The sequence below is a fragment of the Camelus dromedarius genome, chromosome 4, assembly GCF_036321535.1.
Source record: "Camelus dromedarius isolate mCamDro1 chromosome 4, mCamDro1.pat, whole genome shotgun sequence".
Classification (NCBI taxonomy): Eukaryota; Metazoa; Chordata; class Mammalia; order Artiodactyla; family Camelidae; genus Camelus; species Camelus dromedarius.
In genome coordinates, this window is record NC_087439.1 from 20,242,977 (window position 1) to 20,252,788 (window position 9,812).

At 40.8% G+C, this 9,812-nt stretch overlaps 1 pseudogene; it reads right to left on the reverse strand.

Annotated features, from left to right (window-relative positions):
- Positions 1-8,835: 8,835 nt before the first annotated feature.
- Positions 8,836-9,434, reverse strand: LOC105092461 (large ribosomal subunit protein uL22-like; annotated as a pseudogene).
- Positions 9,435-9,812: the final 378 nt, after the last annotated feature.

Consider the following 9,812-nt stretch of genomic DNA (forward strand, 5'->3'; position numbering starts at 1 on the left):
GAACAGCAGGGGAGTCCGGGGATGGACCTGGGTTGCCCAGTGCTGGATTCCCTCATTCAGACTCATGGGTAAGAAGTCTGGCTCATATCACCTTCATGCAAACCCCACTCCACTTGCCTTAGAGGCCAAGCCAGGTGCAGGGAGGGTGGAGACTCCGGTCCAAAGGCCGGAACAGGGGAGTGAACCGCACATGAGTGGGCAGCAAAGCCATAGCCTTTCAGGACCCCAAAGGGCCTAGAGGCAGCACACATTCTTCTAGTGAGGAAAACTGGGGCCCCAATACAACATATGCCAAGAACCAGTGCCACAGCAACCCAAACACACTGTTCTATCGCACACCCTTGAGGCCAGCTGTTCCTTCCAGCAGCTACATGATCTAAAATTCAGCCCCAGAGACCATCACTGCCTGATCCTCAAGCCTTTCCTAAAAAGCAGACTTACGGCATGACTCTCTCTTTCTGAAGGCAGAGCCAACAGGTCTTCCTCACAGATGGGACATGGGTGTCAGAGAAACAGAGGCATACAGGATGCTGCTGAGGTTTTTGGCTTGAGCAGATAAGACCAGGTAAGGTGGGCCTAGGGTAAGGGGAAGGAGGTGTCGAGGATATAAAATTTAAGGAGGCACTCATTTTCAAGGTCCTGCAAAAGCAGTGTGGGCACTTGCATAAAACTCTGAACGAATTAAATTCCATGCTTAAGCAACACACTTGCTTCACCCTGGTCCCAGTCCTGACCAGAAGAATGGTGTCACCATGAACTGAGTTGGGGTAGGCTGTACAGAAGCAGGGTGGGTGAGACTGAAGTGAACAGAAGAATTCTGGTTCCAGACATGTTGACTTTGAGGTGACTACTGAACATCCAATTGGAGGCATCAAGTGGTCCACTGAATCACTGACTCTATCTCAGGGCAGAAGTCTAGACTAAAGTTATACATTAGGGAGTTATCACAAGACTAGATGAATTCATGGAGGCAGCAAGTATAGACAGGTAAGAGGTTCAAGGGAGTGCAGAGTCCTGGGAGACAAGTGAAGAAAACGCTTCAAGAAGTCAGGAACCATCAACTGTCTTTCACGTCGCTCTATCAAGTTAGATAGGGACTGAGACTGGGGCACTGACGTCCATAGCCTGGAGGTCATCGATGATGCTGAAGAGAAAGTTTCCGTGGAGAGATGCAAACAAACGCACGAACCGAGTACACTGATCAGAGAGAGGAGAGGGAGAAGGGGAACCGAATTTGGCAAATGCAGACAACTTTTTCAAGGGAGAGGAAGCGGGGGAAGCTGTAGAGGGAGGGGAAGAATCTGGAGCAGGATTAGAGCACAGAATTTAGTGCTCTCGAACTTTCCAACCTCTCAAGCCTGGGTTTTGTAATGGGTCTTCTGAGATCCGGATTTTTCAGCAGGTAGGGACTGGAAATAACAAACACTTCATTCTGATGGGTGAGAAAAGTTTTACAAGAGATTTTTTTCCAGCAAGACACATGTAACAGGAAGTGGCAACATGTGGCAATTCAACAAGGATCAGCAACTTTTTCTCTGAATTTGTTGATTTGGAAATCATTTGTCTGGCTCTGCAACTGAATCATCATTTACTCTACCAGCTTTTTTTTTTTAAGTCTCACATGCTGATGCATTTTACGCTGCCAACTTCTGCTTACCACTGAGGATCTAAAAGTGTGTTCAGAGGTAATTTGAACAGGCTCTTTGAAGATAGTGAATCTTTCACTAGATCCACAGAACAGTAAATATAACTTGATAATCATGCCAAACATTTCTTTGCATTGTAAAATTGAATTGGCAGCTTTGCATAATAAAGGGCTAAAATTATGAACCACATAAGATTTGCCTGAAACTTGATTGTTCAGGCTCAAAATTCTCTGCTGAATACTCTCATGCTTGCTTTTGTATTTATCCATTTTCATGTGACTGCTTACAGCAGACATTTCCTTTTTTTATCTAGTCCATAAAAATAAACTGTAATATGCCAAAGCCACCCCAATAGCACCCATCATACTGCATGTATTATACAGACACGTGTTTTACCATCATAGTCGACATACCAGCATTTATAAACTTTGTGGATGGACTGGTATTCCTTTAAAGAATGTAATATTTTATAAACTTTTATTCCTTTATTTCTTGCTATGCTTCACAACATATTTATAAAATAAGGTGGGGTTTTTTTGGTGCAAAGTGTGCCATCACCAGGGTAGAGGTATAAAAGAAGAGGAAGAAGAATGAGGACCATGAAGTAGTTCCATTTATTTTTGAAGTATGGGTTAATTTTGGCCCCATGGAAACTCTTGAGAAAGAATCTAGCAAGAGTAAGATCATGCAGTGTTAGCTTTCCCCAAGTGAAAATTCTGGAATAGAGTTATAAAGTTGCTGCTTACAAATTTAATCATCTACCTTCTGATTGAAATTAGGGAATTATGGAAGGGCCAGGAGGGGACCTCTGAATTCATCTAATTTGACCTCCTTGTGCAGATAAGAACACAGAGGAGTGTTACTCTGCTGATCACCCTAATGTGACATAGAAAACAGTGGAATCTAGGTTTCTCATACTTTGAGTATCCATCTGTTCCAGATATCCAACTACTAAAACATATATTTATCAAGCACCTAACAGGTACAGGGAATCATTCAGACCTTCTCTGAAGGGTACAAACTTGTGGGAAAGACTCTTTGCCCTTGGAGAACTCTTAGTCCATTATCAAAGGATAAGATAGAAATTTCAACATTTAAAATACAAGATTCATTTTGTTAAGTGACATGAGAGTGAAATAAAAATTTAAGAAGGGAGAGATAAAACAAAGCTTGGGAAAACAGTGTAAGCTAACTTGTGATGTGGATGTTCACTGAAGAGAGATGGGGAAGAGGATGGTGAGCCTGGCAGAGGGGTTATCATTGGCAAGTCTGGGAAAGTTAAGCAGCAATGAAGAAGAGCAAGTCACCTAATGTGACTGCATGATCATTTGCTTTCACATTTTCCTGTCACAATATTTCATGCCCACAAGTCATTTTAAAAGAACTTAAATATCAGACCAAATTTTAAATGAACTTAAATGTCACATTTTAAAGTAACTTAAATATCAGATCAAAGAGCATTAAATAGTAACTCATTGAAGTCCCTAATCTGAAAATAACTTGATCAGGATTCTTTGGACCCGGAGAAGAAAAAGAAGTTGTGCATCATTTACCAAAGTTTGCAATGCATTCTGAAAGGAAAGAGGAAAAGAGAACTGATGTGCTTCAACCCCCTGTGCTGGTCATTTGTTTGTTCTCCAAGCCATCCCCTGCCCCTCTCCTGCTCTGCTGTGAACTGCAGAGTCTTACCTCCACAAACCAGATTCCTCAGGCTCCCTTGACTAAATGGCTACCAGTTAGGTTCAGTTAACAGGGGGAGGAGAGGGCACTAGCATCAAAGGGTGGAGGAAAAGGCAAGCCAGAAACTTTCTTATCACTCTGTGCTTAAGGCTCCATAGTAGTCCCATCTTCCCTCTGGTTTAACTCTTGTGCAATCTCTGCTGTGGTTCCAGTTCCAGCCCGGCAGATGAAGCATCTTCTGGGAAGCTCCTTCTCCATGGTTCCAGTCCTGCTGGGTATCCCTAGCTCATGGAATCTGGTAGTCAAAAGCCTTCCTTTGAGCCTCAATTCTGGCACAATAGAAACTCCCTGATGATGTCAACTTCTGGATGTGTCACAGTTCCTTGTTTTGTCCTTCAACTCTTCCAACACAGGAAATGAAAGATTCACATAAGTGGAATGTTAAAAAATGAAACTGTATTAAGATATAATTAGATCTAGGACTTCCAACGAAGTCATCATGCATCTATCTCCTTCTCCCCATCTCTGGACTCTTCTGTGCTCTCTCTGCATTCTCTTCATTGGCAGGCATGGCCTTTCTTCTTTTTTTTTTTTAGTTGAAGTATAGTTGACTTACAACTGTTGTGTTAAGTTTCTGGTGTACAGCATAGTGATTCTTTGGTAACCATAAGTCTGTTTTCTATGTTTGTGAGTCTGTTTCCATTTTATATATAAGTTCATCTGTATCATTTTTTTTAGATTTCACATACAAGTGATATCATATATTTGTCTTTCTCTGACTTATTTCACTTAGTATGATAATCTCTGGGTCCATCCATTTTGCTGCAAATGGCATTATTTAAATTTTTATGGCTGAGTAGTATTCCATTATATATATGTATAAATAATATAAAACACATATCTTCTTTACCAAGTCATCTGTCAATGGACACTTAGGTTGCTTCCAAGTCTTGGCTATTGTAAATAGTTCTGCTATGAATATTGGGGTGCATGTATCTTTTTGAATTAGAGTTCCCTCTCAATATATGCTCAGGAGCAGGACTGCTGAATCATATGGTAAGTCTGTTTTTATTTTTTAAGGAACCTCCATCCTGTTTTCCATAGTGGCTGTACCAAATTACATTCCCATCAATGAAGTAGGAGGGTTCCCTTTTCTCCACACCTTCTCCAGCATTTATTGTTTGTTAACTACATCATTACTTCTTAACAATGGTCATTCTGACTGGTGTGAGATGACACCTCATTGTATTTTTGATTTGCGTTTTTCTGATAATTAGCAATGTTGGGCATTTTTCACGTGCCTATTGGCCGTCTGTATGTCTTCTTTGGAGAAATATCTATTTAGGTCTTCAGACCAGGTCTTTCCATACAGCCAGAAAGATGATTGTTGGTTGGCATAAGTCTATATCTTTGAGATTCATAATCCAAATGAAAAAGAGACTCTCTTCTCTAAAAACTCTGTATTAAATCTCAAGGTTGAGTCTGATTGATTTACTGGAGTTTGGGGGAATTCAATCCTTTGTATGGTCTTGGTCATGGGGGTTAGGGGTTTCTATTCCAGCCTCATCAGAGTTTTATTGAGGGAGGAGTAGTGGTTACTCAAAAGAAAGAATACTAGGCAAATAACAAGCATCTAATGTGGGGGGATCCTGAATGTTCTTTAGTTGCCCCTCCATATCCATTTGTCATCCTTTCTGACCCAAATCTATGTCCAGGAACATGACCTCTTTGACCCCAATCCCCTGTCCTCCTTTGTCATCTGGCCTTTTGTTGATTGCCACCAATTGAGCACACTGCCAGGGGACTGGAGGCAACAGGAAAGAGCCTTAGGTCTGTATGTTCCACCCCACTCTGCCAGACGGTGATTTGGCAGTGGCAGCATCCCTCTCTGTAACAGCTTTTTCAGAACTGAATGGTATTTCTCTGTTGAGTTATACCACAGTCTATTTGTCCATTCACCTACTAAAGGACATCTTGGTTGCTTCCAAGTTTGGGCAATTATGAATAAGCTGCTATAAACATCTGTTTGTAGGTTTTTGTGTAGACATGCTTTTTCAACTGCTTTGGGTTAATACGAACAAATGTTATTGCTAGATCATATGGTAAGAATGTGTTTAGTTTTTCAAGACATTGCCAAACTATATTCCAAAGTGGCTGTACCACTTTTCATTTCCACTAACAATGAATGAGAGTTCCTGTTGATCCATGTTCTTACTGGCATTTGGTATTGTCAGCATTCTAGGTTTTGGCCGTTCTAATAGGTGTGCAGTCATATCTCATCGTTGTTTTAATTTGTATTTTCCTGATAGCATAGAGCATCTTTTCATATGCTTATATGCTATCTGTATATCTTCTTTGGTGAGGTGTCTGTTAAGGTCTTTGGCTCATTTCTTAAACAGGCTTTGCTTTCTTATTGTTGAATTGTAGGCAGTTACTCTGTCTAGTATGCCAACTGTCCTCAGTAGGGATCTGGTACTTGCTGGTGAAATTATTATTTCTAGTTTATAGCTGAGGAAGCCAAAGAAACTTGCTGAAGAGCCCATAGATAGAAGGGGCTGGGATTAAAATGGAAACTCTGGTTTGTCTACCTTCAAAGTCTGGATTGGAAAGTAACAATTTCTCTCCTTTTAGCAGATACGCAAACCCTAGGGCACTTGCCTGATTGTCATTTACCTTTTCTGACTATACAAATATGACAGACCAGGAAGACAGAGCTTTTGGCTCCTACAGTCAAAATGGCTCTTATGTTAAAGAGCAAAAAGGATTACGATGAAGACTCCCACCCACCTACCACTCAAGGTGGTCAATGAATCCAGTTTGGTTTTTTTAATTTTGGTAAAATACATACTCAACTCCTCCTAGTCTATGAGGGAATGGGATCTTTATAAGTCTGTACAAAGAGTAAGTTTTGCAGTTATAACCCCCCCCCCTACACACACACCTCCTTGCACATTTCTTAGAGAAAATTGCTAATTAATGCATGAAAGAGTAAAATTCTTCCTCCCTTTTTTTTTTTTTTGAAATATGTAGTTTTGTGTGGAGGAAAATTGGAGTCCAGTGGAAACTTGGTCTCAATTAACTTTAGTCCTTTGAGGAAGGTCAGCAGTGAGGACAGGAGTCACGAGGTACCCTCAGTGATCCTCAGCTGAAACTGTAAACAGCTTTTTTAAAGTGATATGATTACTTTTAATTCCTTACCATAAAACTTGCTCCAGCAGCAGATTCATGGAAGCATAATTCAGCAATGTAAGTGCATAATTGCTTGTTGTCCAGGGCTCCCGGACATACCGTGTTGGGAAGGCACAAAAACAAATATGTAAGGGAAAACAAACACACTTGATCTGGGGTGCTAAAGTTCATCCCTTTCTCACCTCATTTCCATGACATCTCCTTACCCAAATGATAGACAAAAATATATTATGAAATTAAGAAGCCTAAGAAATTAAATGGAAAAAAATAGCAGGAGTAAACTACAATTAAAGGCATAGGCAGGAAAGACAAATGCTCTGATGCATCTGAGATTTGACACATTGGGATCCAACTCAACAAAGCAAGAAGGAAAATTGGGCCAGCCACATCCTGCTGATAGAGAAAGCAGCTTTCAGTTCTGCATTGTCCAGTTATCTGGAGAATCACAGGAGATCCAGTGTGCAGGAGAAATGAGCAGTGGGGTTTGTGGAGAGAATCCAATACAATGAGGTATTTGCATGCAAGCTAAGCACTGACTTGGAATGGCCAAGGAAGACAGGGGCTTGATTTAACGATAACGTAACAAAAAGGAAAGAATATATACAAAACTATAAAAATCTTATTTCTTATACTTAGACATGCCCCCAAGCTGGGGAGACTTCTTTCCAAAAGCATGAATTCACAAAGGAGATAAATTTATTTTGAGGAAAGCTTAGAGCAGAGAAGGCTGGACAAATGCTCTTTGGGGTCAGAGTCTGCTCTGGGAGGGGACCCTTGTCTCTCACGGTCCTGGGAAGTCACGGCGACCCACAGATGCAGCAGCGAAGACCTCACATTTTCTCCTGCAAAATTACAATTGCGCCCCAGAGCTTCATAGTTGGTGAAGATGGAAGACCTTCGTAGGTCTGTGTTTATTTGTTTTGCTGTAGGCTCTGTTGTAGCCTGTGAGAGCCTTGAGAGCAGGGACAACCTTTACTCATCCTTGTTCTCATTCCTTAGCTCTGTGCCTGGACACACAGTAGGCATTTAATAAAGCCAGTTCTGTTGATCTGATTTTTAAGCGTCAGTATTTTTTCTCCTTAGGAAAAAGACTTATACTCACACACCCTCAGTTGTGTTAAAAATAATAATACTGCTAAATCGGAGGCAATAAAACATTCATTTATGCCAAAATTAAGAAAAAAGAAAGCTAAAAGTAAAAGACTAAAGTATATACTCACAAAGCATATTTCATGTCTCCATGTCTTTATTTTTTTCTTTCTAACATAAAGAATGAAATAGGATTCCTCGCGGCCCACACACTCTGCTGGCTGCTGAGGACCGTATTTCCATTTCTAATCAGACACTCAGTGATTAACAATAGGCGTTTTTGTCACTAAATAAACCCTGGGCATCATTAATCGAATATAAATTAGCTTAAAAGGAATGAGATGTAGTGGGATGAATCGTGTCCTCCCAAAATGTACGTTCACCCTGAACATCAGAATATGACCTTATTTGCAAACAGGAGTCTTTGTAGATGCAATTAGGATGTGAAAAAGAATCTTGAGATGAAATCATCCTGGATTTAGACTGAGACCGTAATCCAATGATGGGTGTTCTTACAAAAGGGAGGAAAGGGCACAGAGACACAGGAGAGAAGGCCATGTGAACGGAGGCAGAGAGTGGAGCTCAGAAAGTGCTAGTGCATGACTGATCTCTACATAAACACTTCCTGCCCAAGAAATTCCCCATCACCTTCCTCTACTGCCACCAATGTCTTTTAATTTTTATTTAGACTTTTCGATCCTTTAGAAGTATTACATGAAATTCCAGAGTATGTTGCTGCTCTAAATTGAGTTGTGTGCTAAGCAGTAACAGTCTCCTGGGAAGGGAAGGAGAGCTGACGTGGTGGCGCACTTCCAGATCTGTGCCACCCAGAGAACGGGTTCTGGATTTTTCTGACATGCTCCTCAAGGGTGATGATGCTCAATGTCCCTCACAGTGTCATTTCTCATTCCTAAATTAGCCCGCCTTATTATGTCTCAGGAATCACATTTTCCGATTAGTCTTCCCTTTGCTCTTGTTGAACTGTAATGACTTTAGAATGAGTGTCCTTCTTAGGGACGCTTTGATGACCTAATTCCCGCTGTGGTGGTAGAGGCTTTAGGTTGGGGGGACTAGATTTGTGTGTTACGTCTTACTCCTCCAGGAGATAAAATTAGTGCTCAGAAAATGTGGTCTTCCAAGGCACATAGCTGTCAAGTACAGTTAATCTGATGGGCTGATTCTTCTTCTTCATTTTTTTTTACTTTTATTTGCATTTTTTTTTTTTTTTTTTTTTTTTGCTGAATTTATTCCCGGGCCATAAGTTTTTGTTTCTTCAGTTTCTTCTGGGATATCTTTTTCTTCTGTGCAACCTCCTCTTCTGGTTTAGGAACAATCTGCTCTTTTTCAGTAAGGATCATCTCATTGTGGCAGGGAGAGCTCACGTAAGGGTTGATCCGGCCATGAGCTCTGTAAGTCCTGCGCCGCATCTTGGGAGCTTTGTTCACCTGGATGTGCTCAATGAGCAGTGAATCTACATCTAAGCCCTTAAGCTCTGCATTACTTTCTGCATTTCTGAGCATGTGCAGTAAAAATTCAGCCCTATTTCTGGGCCATCAACCCTGCATCCAGCCCCTGTTTTGCCTGGGCACAGCTACCAGCTCCACCACTGTAACGACGGAACGGCACACACGGCTTCTGTGAAGTGACGTCCTTCAGATACTTGCTGGCTTTTCGGACATGCATACCCTTAATGGCCTGGGCAGTTTCACGAGTGTTCTTAAAGTGAACACGAAGATTTGAACCTCTTGATTTGCATGATTTTGTGGAGTTTTCTGGGTCAAGTGAATAGCGAACCATTTTTAGAGGTCACCTCAGGCCGCCTACTGGAAAAGGAAGTTCTTTTTTTTTTTTAATTACAAGGTGAATACACAAAGTGTTTCTAGCTAAGTACTGTTATTTTTGAGACATAAGATATTAGTTTTGGCAATGATGTTTCTGAATATGACATCAATAACAGCACAGGCAACAAAAGCAAAAATAAACAAGTAGGACTACATCAAACCACACCAACGAAGCTGTATCAAAGCTTATGTAGAACAAAGGAAGCAATCCACACAGTGAAAAGGCAGTCTGTGGAATGAGAGAAAAATCTGCAAACCATATATTTGATAAGGTGCTAATCTCCAAAATGTATAAGAAACTCATACAACTTGGTAGCAAAAAAAAAAAAAAAAAAAAAAAAAAAAAATCCAAACAACCTGATTAAAA